A 21,952-nucleotide genomic window follows, 5' to 3' on the forward strand; every position below is an offset into this window, starting at 1 on the left:
GTATGGGTGCGATATGCAGGGGGTGAAATAGGCCCCACAAAATCAATGCCCCATTTTGCAAATTCCCTTGCTCCCATCATTGGACGTAGTGGCATCTCATCTCTCTTTATCGACACCTTGGTGCGCTGACATGCGTCACAATGCTTTACAAACTCCTCAACATCCATATGCAATGTAGGCCACCACATTCCTACGGCTAAGACAATTTTTTCCGTCTTATCGCCTGAAAAATGGCCTCCACTTATGCCTCCATGTGCGTGTTCTAGAATCAGTAGGTATTCACTTTCACTTGCACAGATTCTAAGTTGATTGTCCTTTCCTCGCTTATAGAGTTGGTTCCCAATTAAATTATAGTCGCGAGCCTCCAGCTCTATAGCCCTTTTCCGTGCTTTTGTTATGTTTTCAGGAAACGTCCTTGTGGTTAATAAATCATTGATATATTGACTCCATGCAGGTGCAATGTTTACCTAAAACAATGTCGCGTGATCCACTGGTTGTTTGGCACTACATATAGTACAATTGTTAATATAAGGATGTGTGTCAGCATACATAGTTGTCCAATAAACCCCTAATTGTTTCAGTCTCTGGTGTGTTTTCATTGTTGAACAATGAAATGCACAATCCTGGACATGTGCTTCTTCAAGATAACACTCAAACTCCTCCGGATTTATACATAATCGTAGAATCTTGTCCGAAGCTAGATGATACAGTCGTCCTGCAATCAACTGGAAGTTTTTTGTTTGTTGTTTGGACATGTCTTCCTTGTTATCAAATCTACCTCCAAAGGAAATAATGCTAACAATTTCCTGAGACCATTTGGGTATCATTTCAATATTGAAAAGATAAGCATCTGGTATGTCATCATCTACTCCTTCAGGAGCTTCCTCATTTTGCAGTCTTGAAAGATCAGCCCGCAGATGAGTTTTACCCTTTTTGACCACCACTGTGAAATCAAACTCTAGCAATATAATAAACGAGCGTACAATTCTCTCGGTATTGCATGGTTTATTTACCAGATACAAAAGACCTTGATGATCTCTGAAGAACACAAATTTTTTTGCAAGCAAATAATGCCAAAATTTCTTTACACCATAAATCATTCCTAACCCCTCTCTTTCAGTGGTTGTGTAGTTCTTTTCTGCACTGTTTAATTGTCGGCTTGCATAACAAACTGGGAAATCCATTGTTCCGTCTCCAAGTTGAGCCAGAATACTCCCAATTGCATATGCAGAAGCATCCATGTGAACATGGAATATCTTTTCCCAATCTGGTGCCTTAAGTACAGGTGTTGATGCAAGGTTGTCGTTCAGCTTTTGGAATGAAGTTTCACACTCCTCAGTCCAGTCGAAACTGACTAACAAACGATACAGAGGTTGTGCAATAACTGCATACATATATATGAATCTTCGATCATATCCGCAGTGTCCCATGAAGGATTGCACTTGTTTCACATTAGTAGGCTTGGGTAGGTCTACTATGACTTTGATTTTATATAGGTCAGTGGTTATGCCATTTATTGAGACAATGTGTCCTAAGATGCGGCCTTGCCTAACCATAAAAATGCACTTTTCCGGGTTAAGACAGATTTGATATGTTCTGCACTTCTCAAATGCGTTTTGTAAATGGTCAATATGTTCTTCTCGTAGAAGAGAGTGTACACAAAGATCATCCATGTATATTTCTAAGAATAGTCTCAGGTATTCTTTGAACGCATGAGTCATTACCCTCTGAAAGGTAGTTGGGGCATTAGTTAAGCCAAAAAGGCATAACTCTATACGCACATATTTCCCATTCCGTGGCAAACCCTGTTGTGTGTTGATCCTCTATTGCAATTGCCAGTTGGTTATACCCTGAAAACCCATTTAGAAAGGAATAAGCCCGTTTCCCGGCCACCCTCTCAAGTAGATGTTCTGTGATCGGCAAGGGATAATTATCCCTTATGGTGGCTGCATTTACCTTTTTGAGGTTCACACACACTCACGGTTTTCCGTTCTTTTAGGGGACAACCACAATGGGTGACACCCAATCTGTATGCTCGATTTCATAGATGAATTCAGCATCCATGAGTTTGTCAATCTCCTCTTTGATTCGTTTAGCAAATGTGTCATTATATGTGTAAGGACGTTGTTTGCTAGGTTTGGCATCTGATTTCAAAGGAATTGTATGTTGGCATATCGATGGATCAACTCCTTTGAGGTCTTTGTAGGACCATGCAAACACATTTTTATACTTCTTGAGAAGTTGTGTTAGCCGTTCTTCTTCCTCAGGCTCTAAATCAGTTGCTATATAGACCGGTTGAGGCTTTTCCCCTGGTTCAACGAGGTCTATCCGTTTTGCATTTTCCGGCCCATCGTAAGATTCGTGGTTCATTCTTTCCCTGACTGGTGGTGTCATTATGATTTTTCTGTCCTGGATGGTGAATTTCCATAGTGGGATGGTACATTCATGTTTCCTTTTTCTGACTCCTCCTTACCATCACTTTCTTCTCTCAGTAGTCCATACCTCTCGTAAAGACCGTTTTAGTTCTTGGTATTTCTTTTTACGCTCCAATTTGGTCCACTCTGGGTCTTTTGTTTTTTCCTGTTTTGATTTTTGAGATTTGTTTGATTTTGTTTCTGTTTTAGCTTTCCGTACTTGTTTTATTTCCTCTTGCGTCCGTTCTCTTCGCACTCTCAAGAATCTTCATGATATTTGGTCTTTTACATAATCCTCTGCTTTGACAAGCATTAGATAGTGATTTTTATATTTTATCCTGGGCATCAGGTTCTCTCTTATTTTTTTTTCTGCTCGTTTTCTCCTATAGCGTTCCTGGCGTCTAGGGTGCTGATTAGCAAAATCATAAAACTTGATATTCTCTGTTTTCTCCCCACGCTCGCTTGAGCTGTCTGAACACTCGTTATCTGCATTGTTATTTACCTCCAGATGCTCAGAGGAGTTATAAAACTCTTCTTGTTCTGGTGGTTCTACAATCTCATCTCCTCCTCGTATAAGGCTTACCATCTAATAGGGTAGCACATCATAGCCATCCTTATCGCAAAATTTTGTCATTGGGCTATTTGTAATGGTACAGACATCCAATGTTGTTAGTATGTGTTCCCATCCCAGAGGTTCTAAGACATCTTCAGGAAAAGGTTCCGGAATATAATCCTTGTCCTCAATAGCTCTTTCTAAGATACATTCCTCTCCTTTTAAGCTCCCACAATGTGAAGCTCTGCATATCCATAGATCTTTTTGTTTCCCTAACCATGCTGGGAGTTCGGACCCTACCAATGTAGATGAATCAAACTCTTCCACTGGTGTTTGGTTCACATCTTTGTAACTATGGTCTTTTAGGTGTATTTTGGTTGTAGTCTTGCCATGTCTGAGGTATATGTGGTCGTAACCCCAATCATGGACCATCTTTAATTGTCTCATGAACGGTCTTCCCAAGATGATCTCGTAATTGTTTTTTTTGTCGAAATCGACTATCGCAAATGTATGCTCATACTCGATTCCGCACGAGGTGACAATTACTTTTTCTAAGAGTCCTAGAGGCTTTTCCATGAACCCGTCTGCCAATTGCAATTTCATTCTGGTAGCTCTCAAAGCCGATTTTCCCCATTTTTTCCAGATTTCTTTGGTGGCGATAGCGACTCCTACTCCACTGTCAGAATAGCTTTGGAAACTACTCCTTGGAATTCTACTGGTAGCGTGGTGTTTCCATCTTCTCCCTCGCAATATTCTCCAACCTTGTTTAAAGGTACTAGCCTAGTGTTTAGTTGAGGCTTGTCCAATTATTTGATCCCTCCTTGAAGCTTCGAGTTGGGGTCTTTCACTCCAAATTTTTCTAAGAATTTGCCTACGGTGGTCCACATGTTTGGCCGTAGCCTTAGGAGTTCGGCTAATGTGATTGTGCATGCCACAGGGGTGGACAGTAACTCAATCAACCCTTGTGAATCCATTACTTTATTAGAAGAAAGTCTTTGAGATGGGATTGCTCTCACCTCAAACTTGGCTTCATACTCTCCTAGGTAAGAGGGTAGAGTTTTCAGCGAGTCTGGTTGACAGTGGCCCGAACTAATTGATCCCTGGTCTCCTCCTTGTGAATGTATATTAAAGTTCATTTGTGATCTTGCCTCAAATTCTTCAATATGAGGTACGATCTTATTTTTCTCTTTTCTCGTGCTATTCATGTGGTAACTCACCCTGTTAGCTTCGTTGGCATCACGGATTTGCTTCCACAGGTCATCGAGACCATTACAATCCTTACCCATTTCTACCAATGCTTTAGACTGGAATCTATCACTTGCCTCATCTATTGTGTTTGGCACTATGATAGGATCTCCCGTAGACTCAGAGGCAGTCATGAGTCCCTCCTTCATTTCTACTTGTTTTTCTAAAGTTGGTTTGATAGAGGTTGAAGCTGGTACTTCATGCCAACTTGCAGGTTTACCAAGCGGGTTTTCTATCAAGGATTGAGTTGTTTAAATCATCTTTTTACACATTTCCAACCTCTGTTTTTCTATTTCAGCATATTGATAAGTTATCCATCTTTGCTCTTGGGTTTGGTTGTTTTTGAGCATGGCTTTGTAGGCTTTTAAAAGTGTGTCTAACTGCTCATTTATCTTTTTTGCTAACACTGATCCTCCTGATATTGCACTTTTGGGTTCTGCTATTTCCTTGGGTGTTATGGTTGCCACAGTGTGTGAGCTTAGACTAGCTAGATCCTCTAACCACTCTAATCTATCCTTCATGTGTTTTAACTCCTTGGATAGAGCCATTTGCTCTTGTTCTCTCTTGGCTTTCATACGCGCCTTTCTAGCTTTCCAAGTGCTTCCCTGATTCTTCACTTCTGAACTTGGGGCATCGGTTTTTGGCTCCTCAATTATGGGTTCGTTCGTCATTCTTTGAGCTTGGGCTTGTGTCACTGCCTGAATAGGTATTATTGTTTCGTTTTCTGACTCTCCACTGGAAGGCACTGCTTCCAACATGTTCAAGGTAGTTTTTGCTCCTTTTTTCGGGTTCTTAGGGAAATCAGGAATCAAATGAGTAACTCCACACTCCGTGCAATATGCATTGACTCGAATGATTTCATCATGAGGACAGTCTCTTAGCCAATGGTCTCCACCACACTTGTAGTAGGGTCCTTTAGGCTGTTGAGGTGCTCCTTGAGCTCCTCTTTGTTGGTATGCATGTCTCTGCCCTCCCATGCCTCCGTTGGCTATGAACAACAATGTTCGTTCATCCAAGCTATATCTTCCTTCTCCTGCTACATGTGTATCTATTGGTGGTCCTGTACTTCTTATCATGCTCCATGGTTCTGGCATCGGAGGGTTCTTCCGGTGGATAATAGACATGATTTGCAGCATATCCATTGGGATCTTCGTAATATGCATGCATAGGCACCAAAGTCTTCTCTTCTGGTTCAGTTAACGATTGGTGTGTATCTTATGCCGAGTGATCATAATCCTGGTAGGGGTGGTTGTTGCCCCAACACTGGTTGTGGTCTTTCTACACCTACAGGTCCTGGTAGGTTGCCTTCTTGATACCTAGGCATCGGTGGAAGTTGAGGAGATGCTACCTGAGCTTGGGGAGCATAAGGTCTCTCTCTCACATATCCCTTGCTATAATAACATTCCTCCATCCCATGGTTTGTCCATTTTTGTTCAATAGCACACCACTTGGGCTGTTTAGCCAGTGGTTTGGCGTACATGTTAATCTTTTTTAGCACTTCCTCTACAAGCTGCTCTTGGCTTACAACTACTTCTTCTTTCGGTGTTGTCTTAGCGGACTTGCTTCCACTTTGTTGTTGTGAGGATGAATCATCATCAAGATCCTTCAAGGTAAAGAGCCTCCTTAGTTAACTCATTTAACGCCGTGCTCCTCTTCATATGCAAGTCCTTTTGGAGACCTACATTCCTCAGTCCTTTAATAAATATAAGCATAAGTCTGGACTGAGTTGGCAGTTCTTCCACAAGGCAGAACTTAACATATCTTTTGAGTCGTAGGCTGCCTTTCGCACAGATTCCCCATCTTTCTGTTTGAATTTATGGATTTGTGAGACTGTATTATTGGCTATCCCCCTTTCTGAGAATTCCTCAATAAACTCGTCAAACACCTCCTCCATAGACTCAAAGTCTCTACGCTCCACATAGTCAAACCAAGTAGCAGCATCATCCTCTAGGGTTAGTCCAAACCCTGCGAATTGGGTAGGGAAGTCTAACACCTCTTCAGCTCTAATTACAGGCACAAAGGCTGCTACATGATCCCTAGGATCTCTGTTTCCCGTGTATTTCTTGTTTACCCATTTTTACACTTGAGAAGGTCTAATTCTACGATGGTCTACAAATCTCATCATTGGATCTCCTCGTTCTAATCGATATACCTCCTCTGGCCTTCGGTAGTGGGCGGGTTCCTCTCCCAATGGTGCTCCTAAGCCGTAATTTCTAACAGTTCTTGCAAGAGATGGTTCATCTCTTAGAACTCGTTCTATGGGTGGTCTTCCAGGCTCTGTTGACCCTTGAGTTACTCTCTCCTTAATACCGTGAATAGAGTGGTGGTTCTTGTAAATCCCTTAGCCCTTGTGCGGCTTGATAACCATCTCGGTTTCGGTCATGTTCTAATGTTGCACTCTGTCGAAGCCATGCCTGCAATGATGGCTGAGTTGCTGTATTGGTTTTGGTAGTTGAACATCTGTGGTTGGGTAGAATGTGAGGTCGCATCATACTCCTCTGAAAATGGATTTGTCGACTTGCTAGGGGTGTAGGTGGCTCTTGGCACTTCTTTGGGGGCATATGTTGACGCTTCTGGAACTGTTGCCTTCTCTACCTCCTTTGGGAGAATATGTTTGTATTCTCGCCCGTACCTATCAACAAAAACGATATCCTTCCCCATAGCAGTTTCATAAGAGAATAAGTAAAGAACCTTGTCTTTGCTTAATTCGTTTGGGTAGGGTTCTTTGCAACGGAAGTAAGAGACTATTCCCTCACTCTCATGCTTGTAAACTCCCACATTCTCACTATAGGTTGAGACCCTGGTTGTTTCCTTATCATACATAAAAAATGCTCCAGGTCGATCAATGTTTGGTGGAGGTTCTTGAGTTTCTGAAACCATTTTCCCTTTTGCCACGTTATCTCCATATCTATTGTAATCCTCAGGGTTACTAAATATCAGATAGTGGTTCCCCTTTTCGTCTCGGAATCTATCTCCATCATCATAGACTCGAATTATCTCCAGTCTCTGAGCCGACCTTTCTTCAATACAAATAAACTAGGGATCCCCTCGAGTTGGTTCCTTCTAAGAATATTATAGTGAACTTGGAATCGTTCAAAGGATTTAGGGAGGTGCTTCCTCCTGGCATTGGTCCGTCATAGGTGAAACCTCCCGGCTGTTGACTACCCATCATGAAGAAGGATTTGTCTGATGAAGTGTCAGTATCACTACCCTCCTCAATAATCGGTGCTAGTGGATCCAACCCTGCCTGAGTTACACTCTCCTCGGTGGACACTGAGCTACCTTGGTCACCTGCCACCTTTTGATCTCTAAAAATGTGTCTTCCTGATCTTAAATTCATCAAACTTAGCAATACAACTTAACACAAATCCAACCACTCACCTGGTAAAGGATCAGTTTCCGCACAACTTTTTGCTTTGCCACTGAATATACCTGTACACAAGCGTTTAATTTCAGCAATCGAATCAAATCATTTAACCGCTAGAGGTGGTCTTAGTAATGATTGGTATAACTGGAGAGTTAACCTCAACCACTAGTGTATTTTATACACTTCTGATGTTCTGGATTAGGTCTGCTAATCTAGAACTGTACTTCCCTCCGATGTTGGTCAATGAAAAGTCCGAATTCAGTATTTGCTCCGTCCAAAAGGTCAAACAAGGTCCAAATTCACTTATGAATCACCCAATTCAGATGGAACCTTTCTCAGTCATTCAATATATCATGCAGATCATGCTCATGCAACCATCCTATGGTTTTGGTCTTAAAATAATTCCTTGGCACAATTTGGGTAAGATGTTTGGCAATATCTGTCTATCTGGCCTTATCCTGTCAAGATATGGTCAAATTTCCACTTTACACGTGAAAATAGGGTAAAAACTACCTTCTGAACACACTGGTCAACTCAAAATTTCAAAATTCCCACCAGATCAGCTTGTCTCTTGGCTTAAAATTTATTTTTTTCCTGACAGAAATGCTCCTGATGCTCTGCAACTCTCTTAGAAACACTCACAGCAACTTTTGAACTTCACTTCAGCTTTCAAATACTCTTTTGCGTCTTTTACAACCTTGTGATGAACATAACAGCAAGTATAACATGCATGAAGTTCTCTAGATCATAAATCATGATGTCCTACTTACCTTACTCCTACTCATCATGTGAAATGGTGATAATGGTGTTTTGGTTGCTTCTTGGCCTCTCCGGACTCTCAAGCTCTCCATTCACCACTTCTACCACTCCAACTCCTATTCTCTACACCACAACTCAACTAAAAACCAAAAACTATTTAAGTCTACCTAAGTCGAAGGATCTAGGCCAGACACACTCTCCCTAGACTCCCTCTAAGACCTAGAGAGTCCTCCACCCTCTGATCTTATCTAAATGTAAAACGAGACTTTGGCAAGCCAGAGAATCCCTATTCTCAAGGACTTGTCTCGGTCACCTACCTAGGGTTTTCATCCCCGGCAGCGGTGCCAATGTTGGCGGATACGCCACGATGGACGTCAGCACAGCGAGAACTCATCTAACAAGATTTGTCAGCTAAGGACGAAGCTCGACCTGCAGGCGCATGGAAGCAAGCATAGGGTGTCAATCTACACTCGACCGACTCTCGACTAATTTCTACAGAGGTCTCTACCCAATGTCTAAGCTACAGCCTTCAGGAGTGCATAAGAGGAGATATCCTACAATGCTTCCAAGAGCCAAATACCCATCAAACGGTCTTGAAACGCCACAGAACTTGAAGGAGACCCTACTAAGACCAATAGGTCTCTCTCCCTAAGGTCCATGAACCAAAATGCCAACCCTAAACACCTGGTGCAAAATCACGTAGGATGTCTGGCCGAAATTTGCAGGTCATCGTTTTCAAAAACTAAAGTGCGTAATGTGTAGCTCTACTCAATGTGAACGTGTGGATATGTTGAAATGCGAAAACAGATAACGTATGCTCACCGAATCACCAGATGAAGCTCGTAGGTCGAGCTCGCAAAACCAAACCGTACGCCCGCAATGTAGGTATCGACGCGTAGCTCTCGTTGGGGGCAACAGGCTGCACTTCTCCGCACTCGATTCCGACCATCGATGCACGCGTAGCGTCAAGATGAAGCTCTCACTCTCTCGTACACAATACGCTCACTCACAGACTTTAAACTTTTTTAAAATGACGAATGTTTTTTCATTAAGGTCAAAAAGTGGTATAAATATCTTACAATCTCAAACCCTAATGTTCCAATTTAACCATCTACTCAATCTAAATGTCAAAACTGGGATACAATCTGGAAACTTCTGTAAGCCCCAATATTTACAAAGGTGAAATGTCGGATTTTCTCAATAAAGGAATAATTACAAAAAATAATAATTCGTCGAGCAGCCATTTTTTGTAGGGTGTGTCCAGCTTCTAACATGGTCCTATGACGACCTATTGAATTTAAGAGCCCTTCCACTTTGGAGATAGCGTCAAGCGACATCTCCGCAAGCTTCTTTGTAAAGGCATAATCAATATGAAGATTTAATAAACAATCAAAGATGCACATAAAAGCATGAAGTATGCAAAAATGCACATTTTTTAAGGGGAGTTAATTATAGGATTCCATTCATTGTCTTTTGTGGCACAATTAGGCTCCTCAACATAGGACATCGTAGCACCAAATGCTCCCACACATGTAATTTGTGAATTGTTATCTTCCTGTGTTTCCTCGACTATTGCGATTTTGTGTGCATTCTTCTTATAGCCTTTAATGCAAAATGGACAAGGATACAAAGCTTCAGCCCCTTGTTTGCACCCTAGAATACACTTGATTGTTTTCAAATCGCCACCTAAGTGCCACTCAACTTCAAACTTCCCTATGCCACCTACTTGGAGTTTTTTCTCAGCTAGCCGTGCCTTAATGACATCTATTATCCACGGAATGCGTTCAAAAATCCAAGCAAGCACTCCATGGATCTTCTTAGGAACCTCAATAGTACCAAGCCACCAAATTTCTTTCTCCGACTGCACACTGAAAGATGGTGCACAATCCTCGTTCATAGCTGTACATTTTGCATGAAATAATGCCTCATTCATAAGAGTAATGCTCATCCTTTCTAGTTTTTGTTTCTTCACAATCTGACACTCGTCTAGCTTGAGCACAAACACCAACTTTGAACCTAGCTCTACAAAATGTCCAAAATAGCATGAGAAAAACCATAATTTGAAGAAACAAGACTATGCATTACTAAAGCCTCACCATTAGGATCCGAACCATAAAAATGTATTATTGCCATTTGAAGATTTTTAAAATCAACAACAATATTATTTGACATTGAGTAAGAAAATCCCTTGTCCACCTTGTCTACAAGTATGCTTGCATTGATACTTTTCCTAACTCCTTTTGACCGCTTGGTAAAGATGGATAAAGGTATTATCTCCTCTATGTGCAAATAGCCTCCTATTTGAAAGTACACATTCCCGTTTGAAGCCTACTTAGCAAGATTGACCTTAAGTGGTATAGAAAAAAAAATCTCAGTAATTTCTCTTTCCCTTAAAGCATCCTTAAGCAGATCATATAAGGCGATGTAGCCCGTAGTACTAATTCCAACTTCATCACAAGCCTTCTGTACATCAACATCACTCACAAAATTTAAAAACTTCCGCATCACCTCTTTTGTGATAGCAATGTTTAAATATTTTGCAGTTGGTGCTCGTAAAAGGGCTACTATATCTGATTCTTGAGACACAAACTTAACAAATAGATGCAATCCTCTTGGCTGTGGCCACCACACAACTCTTGGATAAAATTCTTATACGAATGAACAAAAACATTACTGCAAAATTCCTACAAGAATGGACAAAAACATTACCACAGAAGCACAGATTGGGGCATAGCAAAATGCAACTGTAGCTGTAACCCTTCTTTTTTTAGCACCGCCTTTGGGGGCTAAAGTCTCTATGGCATTGAAGCTCCTCTTATGTTCCCTTGCACCTAAGGGCGTCTTTTTAAGATGCAGGATTTTAACTTCAATCTTCGTAATCTTAGCATCCTTCTCTTCCACCTGTAGCTTAAGAGTTTCCACTTCCTCCTCTGCATGAATGATCCTTTCACACAATCTACTAGTGGCATGGGAAAGAAGTTGACATTGATGCAAAGACAATTGTGCACTATCAGCTCCAATAGTCGACAATCACTTGTAGTATCCAAGAAGACCTTGCTCCCCTTTACCTACATATTGTAAGAATGAGGCAAGGCTATTGAATGTTGGATACACATTGATGGCTGGATCATTAGGGTAGAGGCAACCATGCACCCAAAGATCCACATTGGTGTGACCTGCACCACATAGTTGTTGTGCAATTTTCAAGTAATGATGCTTTGAGGGTGCGAAGCCCTTTGACAGCTGAACATGTAGAGAAATCGTTTTCTTACTTGACTTTGATGTTGATGATGATCTCTCCTTGGCCTAATTTTTGGCATGTCAAAAGAGGGAAAATCGGAGATCCAATGTATTTCCTTGTGTGGAAATGGAGGTTGTACTTGATGTAGTTGATATGGCTTGTGGTGATGCTCATTTGAAGCAACTTATAGACACTATGGATGATGCGCTTACTATGAATGCATTGTCTACACATGTGGAAGAAACGAATGAGGAAGCCCCTTTCTTGTCTACATTTGCTTCTATTGCAACTATGCCTCTTGTAGGAGTGTCTGGTGCACCTCCTACGGCATGTAAGAAAGGTCGACCGCCAAAGCGTGTAATCGTGGGTAGAGGACGGCCAAAGGTCCAAGATGCTGATTTGCTTTTTGATGGCAGTGCTAATAATGTGAATTTGGACACTCATGATGTATTCAGAAAGGCTAAGAGGAATCATGCAAGAAGAATTCATGATGCTAATGGAGATGTAGAGAGTAGTCATGCTCGTGGCAAGGGCTACACATTAGGAAAAATATGAACCCTCTAGGGGCCCTTTGGGATTAAGGTTAATTAGAGGTCAGCCACTAGGAAGAGGGTGGTGGACACACTCTATACCCTCAAAAAAGTAGGGGGACAAGGTAGCATTACACCTCTTAATTGTCTCTTACCTAGTGAGAAGGTAAGGGAGGTGGCTAGGGGAAAGAGGGGGGGGGGGGGACACTTTGACCTCTTTTCCCCCACTTTTTGGCCCGGATTTAAAAATACACTAAAAATTTCAAATTTTCAAAAAATTTCAAATTTCAAGTTTTCCCTCCTTAAAAGGTCCCCAAACCTATTTCATGGTCAAAAAATCCAAAAAATTGATTAAAAAAAAAAACAAATCAAAACATCATTTTCACCCTCCAAAGTCTTTCCAAACCTATTCTATAGCTAAAAAGTGTTTTTCTCTCTCTACAAACCCTTTTCCAAGCTCTCCATTGCTGCAACAACCACATGCACCCCCTATAGTCCATCATTATCTCTCTGCTAGCTTTCTCCCACCTCCATTGTAGCACCAAGCAAGCTCCTCCTCCATCTTTTCCCCTTGCCCACCACATAGTTTCACACCAAGCTAGCTCCTCTCCCTTCTCTCATCTCCATTACAACATGAAACAAGATTATACTCCTTCTACTTTCATTCACTCACACTACATGGAAACCTCTACTCCCGAAGGTGGCAAAAGTATGAGCTCACATGAGTTGCATACCACAACAATAGGAGGTGTGAATATCGCGTGGGCATTGCAAAGGTTCATCTCCAACATAAAGATAGAATGGTAAGAAAACTACCCTTGTAGCTTACATTCAGAGCTTAACATCATCTCCATCTTTAAGTTAATCATGCTGGAGAGAATTAACCTCTTTATGGATTTCAGTGTTTAGGCTTCACACCTCATAACACTGGGTGGTGCTATTTTGTTGATGACTTTGGTGCGCCATCTATAGTTGTGTAGCATTGTGATTTGAGTCTCACAATGTAAGTAAGTTGTGTTATCTATGGAGAGTCGTCAAAGATTTTTCTTGTAATTTATTCTTCGTATAATTGTCATTAGATAATTGGAATGATATCATTTTGTACTTTATAACTTTGTGCTCACATAATCTTTTGTTTACTTACAGATTCAACTTGTTTTAAGAGGACATGAGCAAGAAACCATGTGCAGAGATGAAAATCACTCTATTTTTGTTCCTTGAGGAACCTTTCACTACCATGTTAAAAGATTTTGATAAGAATAGTAGGTGTTTTTTAGAATCTTGAACCAATAGGGACTTTCAAGGAGCTCTGTATAGTACTACTATCTTTCCTAGTGTCATAGACACACAAATACTCAAGTGTATATGAATCTCTAGATGAGGAAGACAAATACTTGTAAGATAAGCCTAACAACAACAACAAGTCTCCATTTGTAATTATTTTTCATGAGGCTGGATTCCTCTATAAATGCAATATAAATATGTTTTTTTGTTAAATGGTGTCGCATTGAGTGAGAGTATTTAATTTAGATTACTGAAGTTTCATACAGATCTGAGAAATATTGTTTACTTTTATGGATATTTTGATTTGCCTGTACGATGATTCAAGTTGCAAGTCTTAATCACTCCACCTTGAAGAAATTCAAGCAATATTTTGATTTCAGTTTAATCATTAATGGTTATTCTTATTAAAGTGGATCATAAACTTTGTCAAGATGTCCTCATTTGGGGATGTTGAATATATATCATTAGCAATGTTTCACAAGAACACTAGGTGGACACAAGGAAGTAAAAATTGGCTCCTGGTTTGGTCGATTTCTAGTGTTTAATGTTTAGTGCACAGGATTTGTGAGGCCGTTGACATGGGGAGTTCACTAAAGTATATGTAACATAGCACATGTGTTCAACAGAAGGGATTTTATATTCTTGTAAAGTTGTAGAAACATGTGAAGATAAGGCCTATAAGGGGTACTTTTAATCCATTCTAGTGAATGCACGTGATATAGGAAAATTTTACATAGTGAATGCTCCGGACCTTTGAACACAAAAAAGGGGGGAGGGGAGCTCTAATTACATCTGAGTGAAAAGAAGTGGAATTTGTACTGTCATGTTGCATAAAGATTTTCTTTCACTTAATCTAAAAAAAAAATTGGTATCCTGGGGTGCAGACAAGGCCATATAATGCAAAAAAAGGGGTGGCCACAAGGGCGCGTAGTGAGCCATCCAAAACTGCTGGATGGGCCCTTGTGGCCACCCTTTTTTTGCATAATTAGGCTATTGATGTACTCCAGAACCCTGGAAAAGATGAGATGAACCTAAAATTGAACTTTTCAAGCACATTATGCCTTCCTTCAACTCAACTTACTCGTTCCCTGCACCAAAAGGGAAAATCACATTGGACAGTATAAAAATCTAGTCTCATGCTGCATAAACATCTGGTTTCATCAAATATTAAGATTCTTGCTATTATAAAGGGCAGACAAGGCCATATAATGCAAGAAAAAGGGTGGCCACAAGGGCGCGCAGGTGACCCATCCAAAACTGTTGGATGGGCCATTTGCGCGCCCTTGTGGCCACCCTTTTTTTTGCATAATTAGGCTATTGTTGCACTCCAGGACCTTGGAAAACGTGAGATGAATGTAAAATTTAACTTTTCAAGCACATTATGCCTTCCTTGAACTCAAATTACTAGTTCCCTGCACCAAAAGGCCAAATCACATTGGACAATATAAAAATCTAGTCTCATGCTATATAAACATCTGGTTTCATCAGCTATTAACATTTTTGCTATCCTAAAGGGCAAACAAAGCTAGAAAATGCAAAAAAAAAGGGTGGCCACAAGGGCGCGCAGATGAGCCATCCAAAACTGCTGGATGGGCCATCTGCGCGTCCTTGTGGCCACCCTTTTTTTTGCTTTTTCTAGTTTTGTTTGCCCCTTAGGATGGCAAAAATGTTAATATTTGATTTAAATTTAACTCTTCATGGCCAAAACCACTTAACTTAAAACACATGGATAAACCGAAAAGCCAGATCACTATGGAGACAGTAGACACAACTCTTAATCATTTTGTCATTGCAAAGTCATCTGAAATGATGTGAGCCTCTACAACTTCTTGAATAGCCTCCAACGCTATTGCTTGCATTTTATACTGATTTCCATAGCTTTGAAGCACCTCCTTCACCGTGTGAGCATATTTTTGATGCATGGCCATGATTCAAGTGTTACGTTTTCAACAACTTCTAGATTTCAATCGGCTCCGAATCTGTCTGGGCTTGTCTCACATGAATTTGTTCATCTCATCGCATTTTTCGACCATCATGTGATGATAAAAAATCATATCTTGCTCACATTCTCCAAAAATCAACGTGCAAGTTGACAATTTATTTAAAAATGATGTAAAACATACAATTTTTTACTTTTTTCTTAATCTACGGGCTCCAACGAGCATTAAAACCATGGAATCTGAAAATACTCAAAGAACCATTGTTTTTTATTGTGTTAAGGACTGTATTTCCTACATACAAAACTTTCCCAAAATCTCGCCCTAACACCTTCAAAAGTGGCTTCCAAGGAGTGTACTCGGTCAAAATTTGAAACTGAAGAAAAACAATCAGAATGAACTCCTAGACTGTGTATAAACTTTAGAATAACCAAAATTTTCTTCAAAAAAAAGTTATGCTAAAAATTTGAAAATAGCCCCCCATTGGACTCCCCACAACGATAGAAGTCAAAGGGTTCAAGGAGAGGTATGGTGTCACAAGTGCATGGTGGGAATCTCATCGAGGTTTATTCCGTCAAGATCTCTTGTACTTTATCATGTCTTCTCATGTACAATCTTACCAAAAAAAAAATGACACTTTAAATGACTACAAATCTTATTTAACTTATCAAACAATCTAAAATATGGTAGACCAAGAGTGTTCTTACACATCAACAAACAAAAAAGTCCAAACTTCTTCTCATTAACTTTGATAAACATACATTCGTGAACAACTTCCAAGGGGTAGTGCAGTCATAGTTCTTACATCCATTCCATGATATGGTATGCTCATGGGGTGACCTATCATATAAAAATATCTCTGGTGGGGGTGCCCTCATGTTAGGAAAGGGTGTGCTGCTGATGAAAAGTTGTTGTATTGTCCTACTAGGGATCTCTCCATGTTAGCATAGTGATTTTTGGTGTAGTGGGAACCACATTGCTTGAGGAGAGCTTTGTGCCACCGTAAAAGCTTCATGTTATGCTAGTTCCTTGAGCCATTCTTGCATTAGGATGAGATTACCCACCTCTAATAAGGATGGATTTGAAGCATCTACCTGCAAGATGTAACAAAGAAGGCTGTTTTAGAGAAAAAGTGGTGACACTTGACCTCTCTAACCTGCACCCACTGTTTCTTGTAATGCCACTGTTTTGAGCTGAAGAGCTTGACATTCGTGCATCCACGAATGCAAAGAAGCACCTGCACCCATACACAACCAATTGCAATAGCCTAACAAGCCTACTTCTCTCCTCCCAAGATATTGAAGAACCATACACATTTGTCTCACCGACAGTATGACGATCTTGGGATGACCTCTGCTCACCTTCACGTGCGGCCTTCGGTGCAAACACCGCGGACAAGCAATATGCACACTTTTGTTGTGCGGAGTACATGGTGGTGGAGGCATACGATTTGTGATGTCCGTGAGCACCATGGCAGCTGTTGCGTGAGGAAGCAAAGAATGAAAAGAAAGAGGGGGGAGGGAGAGGGAGGAACATGGGAGGAGAGAAGGGGGCAGAGGGGGAGAGGGAGAGAGAGGGGAGGAGGAGGAGAGAAGGGGGTAGGGAGGGAGAGGAGAGGAACATGGGAGGAGAGAAGGGGGCAGAGGGGGGAGAGGGAGAGAGAGGGGAGGAGGAGGAGAGAAGGGGGTAGGGAGGGAGAGGAGAGGGAGAGAGGAGGAAGGAGGAGGAGAGAACAAAGGTTTTTTTTTTTGGGGATTTTGTTTTTAAAAAAGTGGACTTTTAGTGTTTGTAGGTTTAAAAAAATGTCAAAAAATGATTTTTTGATGTGTATATATGTTGGGAGGGAGTTTTAAGTCAAAAATAAGTAAAAATAACTTGTTTGAAAAAAAGTCAAATTTTGGCTCTTAGTGACCCACGTTTTTGCTGATGCGGCCATACCCCTTTACTCCCTTCACTTTCCAAAAGCTAGAGAGAGAAAGTGACCTCTTAGGTCCACATCCTACATGTGTCTTAAAAAAAGGCTAGAAAAATCTACTCAAAACTAGCTTTTTGAATGCCCTTGTCCCCTTAACCCTACACAACATTAGCCTTAATCCCTAAAAATTAGGATTCCTTACAAGGCCCATGCAAAGTCCATATTTCTCCTAATGAAGCTTCTCAAAAAGCGTGGAAAAGTGCAAAAGAAGCTTGTAAAGAAAGGTCGCAAATCAAGTGTGCATGAAGAAGGTGATTCTTGTGATGAGCATGGATCTGTGGGAGAAGAAGATGAATGCGAGGAGGAGCTTTTGGAGGCCGAAGGGCCGGTCTTGCACGACGGTGATGATGAGTCTGATTGGTCTAGTATGACTATGCCTTCATGGAAGAGTGGTGATAAGATGCATGTGGAACCTGATGGTACATTCAAAGTGCTTCCCACATTTGTAGGTATTGGAGGTCCAGACTTGGGACAAGTACCAAGAGAGCTCACAGAAATTCAGCTTTTTCTAGCTTTGTTTCCGTTAGACTTGATTGATATGATTGTGGGTGAGACAAATAGATATGCATTGGAAAAGCAAGAACAAGTCTTATGTAAGTATGGCTGCACAAGAAGGTGGAATGACCTTGACAGACACTCTTTCCTGCAATTTCTTAGTGTATCTCTTGGCATGGCTTTGCAGTATATGCCAGACAAGAGTTATTATTGGAAAGGGGAAACTTGTGGTGTCATGCATTATCCGAACTATGCTGAGAAAATGGGGCAAACTGAGTACCAGCCAATAAAGCGTTTCTTGCATGTAAGAGATAACTCTCAAAGGCCACTTCTTAGAGGAACGCGAGAGCATAAGCTGTGACAAGTCTTGCCATTAGAGGAAAGGTTGAATGTGACGTTTCAATTGCACTTCAATTGTGGACAAAATGTGACTGTTCATAAGAGGATTATAACATCTAAATGTAAGTTGAATCCATGCAGGGTGTATAATCCCAAGAAGCCTCACAAGTTTGGGATTCAATTACGGAACTTATGTGATTCTGAGACTGGGTATAATTATTCCTTTTGGGTGTATGACAAATTGCCTTGTGCAGAGATTTCATATAATGTTGTGCCTATGCTTGCAAAGGATTTGAAACAAAAAGGTCATGATGTATTCTTTGATAGGTGGTTTACATCAGTCAAGCTCTTGATGAATTTGACCGAACAAGGGCATGGTGGTACAGGTGCTTACATGACTAACAGGAAGAACTTTTCGGATTTGAAATTGCTACATATTGAGCGTTGTGAGCGTGGTTCTTCTCGTTTTGCATTTGATATGAGCAAAGGCCTTCTTGCATGTAGTTGGATGGACAAAAAGCCAATTTGTTTTTTTTTCAATGTCTATGGTATGCAAAGTGGTGAAGTATTGAGGCAAATAGGAAGTGGTCATAGAGTTGCACTTACTTGTCCAGACATAGCCATTCAGTATAACAAGAACAAAGCAGGTTGCGATGTATTTGATAGTATGGTCTTGGGATCTGGGTACAATTTAGAGACTACTATACATGGTTGGAAGTGGTGGCATGCATTTTGGGGCATGTTGGATTCCGTTTTTGCAAACACGTACATAATTTGGAAGTGTTTGCATGGCAAAAAAAATGCAAGTCGGTTCCAATTTATGATTCGTTTGCAAGAACAATTTGTTGATAACCACTTTGCCGCGATTCTCACATGTAAGGCAATTTTGTATACTAGTGGTCCGATGGAAGGACATAGGCCGATGAAATTGAGTGCAAAGGCAAGCAAGTTTTGCTTTGTATGTGCCACTGAACGAAAAAGGGCTATCCGTGAAGGAAAAGAAGTGGCTGGGTCAAAGCCATCAAGGACAGTTTATGGTTGCCCTAAATGTAAGAAACACCTTTGCATAGATCCTTGCTTTGCCAAATACCATGTCATGGTGGGGTATGATTGCAGGGGTGTAGCTGCAAAGCGAGTTGTGTGATCCTATAATCGCCCAGTGGAAGTTTGAGATTCTTGAGGCTATGTTGCTACCAATTTATGTCTTGATTGTATTTCACTTGTGGCTTTGACATTGAGTTCAAAGGTTGAAATTTTTCTTAGTCACAAGCTAAGATTCTCAACTTGTTCTCCATTGTGACATGTATACCATATGTATCAATGTCTGCTTGTAAAGCCATATGCAATTTTGGATTTGGTGAATGTCACCATAAAACAATTTTTTTGTACATGAGAATGATTTTTCTTGAAGTGATAGTTGATCATCTTTCATTCCCTAACTTGCAAAGAGGTCTTACAAATTTCTATTTTCCCTATTTTAGCCATTTTTTCACTTATTATTAATAAGTGACTTTGTTGGGAAAATTGGGTAGGGCAATTTGACCAAGCATGTATATAAGAAAAGCTAGCGCTAGTGTTTTCTGGTAGAAGAAGCAGCAGGAGTCCATCAACTCACAGGCACCTTCTCAGTAGGACCGGCACGAGGCCTAGCGTTTTCCAGCCAACACATTCAAATGATTTTTTTCTGAAAGAAAATTATGTATGCGTAAAATGCAGATTGTTGTTTTGTACCATGTGATACTTGAGAGGTTTTATGTAAAGGTCATTTAGCCTTTTTGGTTTGTCTAATAATTTTTTCCTAACTCTCATCTTGTATGTAACACCCCTTAAAAAGGAGTTGGTCAAATGACCCATGAGAAAGTTGCTAGAATTCTTTGCAAAACAACCAAAAAGGAAAATTTAGTGTCCTTTTTGGTACCAAACTATTGTTAACAAACTCTTCTTTAAGATGGGATTTAGGCTTACCTCTGCTTTCATGGAGAGGATTAATCACATAGCTAGGAGCGGTCTAAAGTTTTGGGATTTTCCAATTGACAAGAGGGGGGATAACCTTACTCCTTTGATTATGATAGAATCACCCTTCAAAACTAAACTTCGTCTTGAGAGAATTAGATATTAACTTAATTATATCATTGAAAATCCTACACATGTATACTTTATAGAGAGACAAAAAGATTCTATTTCTTCATTTAGCTCGAATGCATAATCAAGAAAAATTTGTGAGCCTTTCATTTGAGAGCATTTCATTTTGGAGAAATTATAAAGCCTCTTTTGAAAAATAAGGTTAGTTTCAAGTTTAACACAAAAATTCCAATACTCAATTGCCTTTGTTTCATGGCATTTATCTTTATTAAGTAATTTAGGTAAGAGAAAAATAGTAACAAAAATATTTGATAAGAAATTGTTGTGGGTGTTTAGGGTAAGTATAGATATTAGTCACCATTCATCATGCATACTATTTAGATATGTATGATCTCTAGGCCCATATGGATAAACAAAAGGCTTTCTAATCTCTCTATGCCATATTCGCCTGATACTCTAAAGAACTTGAAATCACAAAACTTGACATGGTTGGAATTAGGGTTGTAAGAAAACACACACAGCTTGGAGAAGACAAAGGAAGCTCAAGGCACACAACAAAGAATTTACTACTTAGTGTGCAATGGAAATATTGATATCCCTAGAGTGATGGGCGTATATACAATGCATGGAGGGAAAAACCTCCTAGTGAGGGAAAAAATGTCCCACTATCACTCAAACGCTCAAATCCGATTGGCACAAAACATAGTCAATTCAAATTCGATTTTTAATCATTGAAAAATTAATCGCTCATTTTCTCAAAACCCTCATCATTCAAACCCCTCGGATTTGTCATATTTGGTTTGCATGGCTACTCAGGAGTGATTTTTGAGCACATAAATGAATGCAAGATTTCCATGTTCATCATTTAGATCAATCATTAGCATGGAAACACAAAAAATCTTCACAATTGGGCATTATTTGAGCAATCTATCTCAACATTTGACCCAATTTGTGATAAAACCTCAATTATTTGACCAAATCATCATCATAATTGGTAAAAATACCAATTATTCATTCACCCATTCGATTGCACATGCCATTGAGGAGGCACACATACCCAAATTTAGGCCAAAAATTTATGCAATTAATCCATCAATTTCACATTTAAATTCTCAAATTGCAAACTCAATCAAGCAAAAGTAAATGCATACATGCTTAATTTCCAAAAATTTAGCACTATTTTTATCCAATCAAGCAATGCACACACTCAAAAGTTCAGCACACATGATCAAATTTGGCTCAATTGGCACTGCATTTAGGCTTACACCTAATGATTGCACACACTTTTTATGAACATTCCATCAATCATAGAAAATCGAGTGGTCTTGGATAGGCACACACACTCAATTCTTGCCCAAATTTTTAGCAATTAGGCTTATCCAATGATTGAATTAGCCTAGCATACAGATCATTTACATGGTCGCATACTCTTGTATCATCAATTCCATTATTTCTTATGTATGCACACATTCGGGATTAGGTGCACACACACTTGAAAATTTTTGATAGTTTTTTCCCTCTTCGGTGAGATTCGAATCACTAGGGAGGTTTATCTTAGGATTATCACGGGTTATGGATGGTTTGCTTCCCGATTCGAATGGCTAATGAGGCTTAGAATAGGTTTATGATGAATTATGGAGGTTTAGTTTGGGGATTTGAATGGCTAATGAGGCTTAGAATAGGTTTATGATGGATTATGGAGGTTTAGTTTGGGGGATTTGAATGGTTAAT

General features: G+C 40.1%; 1 pseudogene; it reads left to right on the forward strand.

The window, feature by feature from the left end:
- Window positions 1-11,759: 11,759 nt before the first annotated feature.
- LOC147448693 (uncharacterized) lies at window positions 11,760-18,435 on the forward strand (annotated as a pseudogene).
- The last annotated feature ends 3,517 nt before the right edge of the window (window positions 18,436-21,952 follow it).

Source organism: Adiantum capillus-veneris, chromosome 10, assembly GCF_014529385.1.
Source record: "Adiantum capillus-veneris isolate H3 chromosome 10, ASM1452938v2, whole genome shotgun sequence".
Taxonomy (NCBI): domain Eukaryota; kingdom Viridiplantae; phylum Streptophyta; class Polypodiopsida; order Polypodiales; family Pteridaceae; genus Adiantum; species Adiantum capillus-veneris.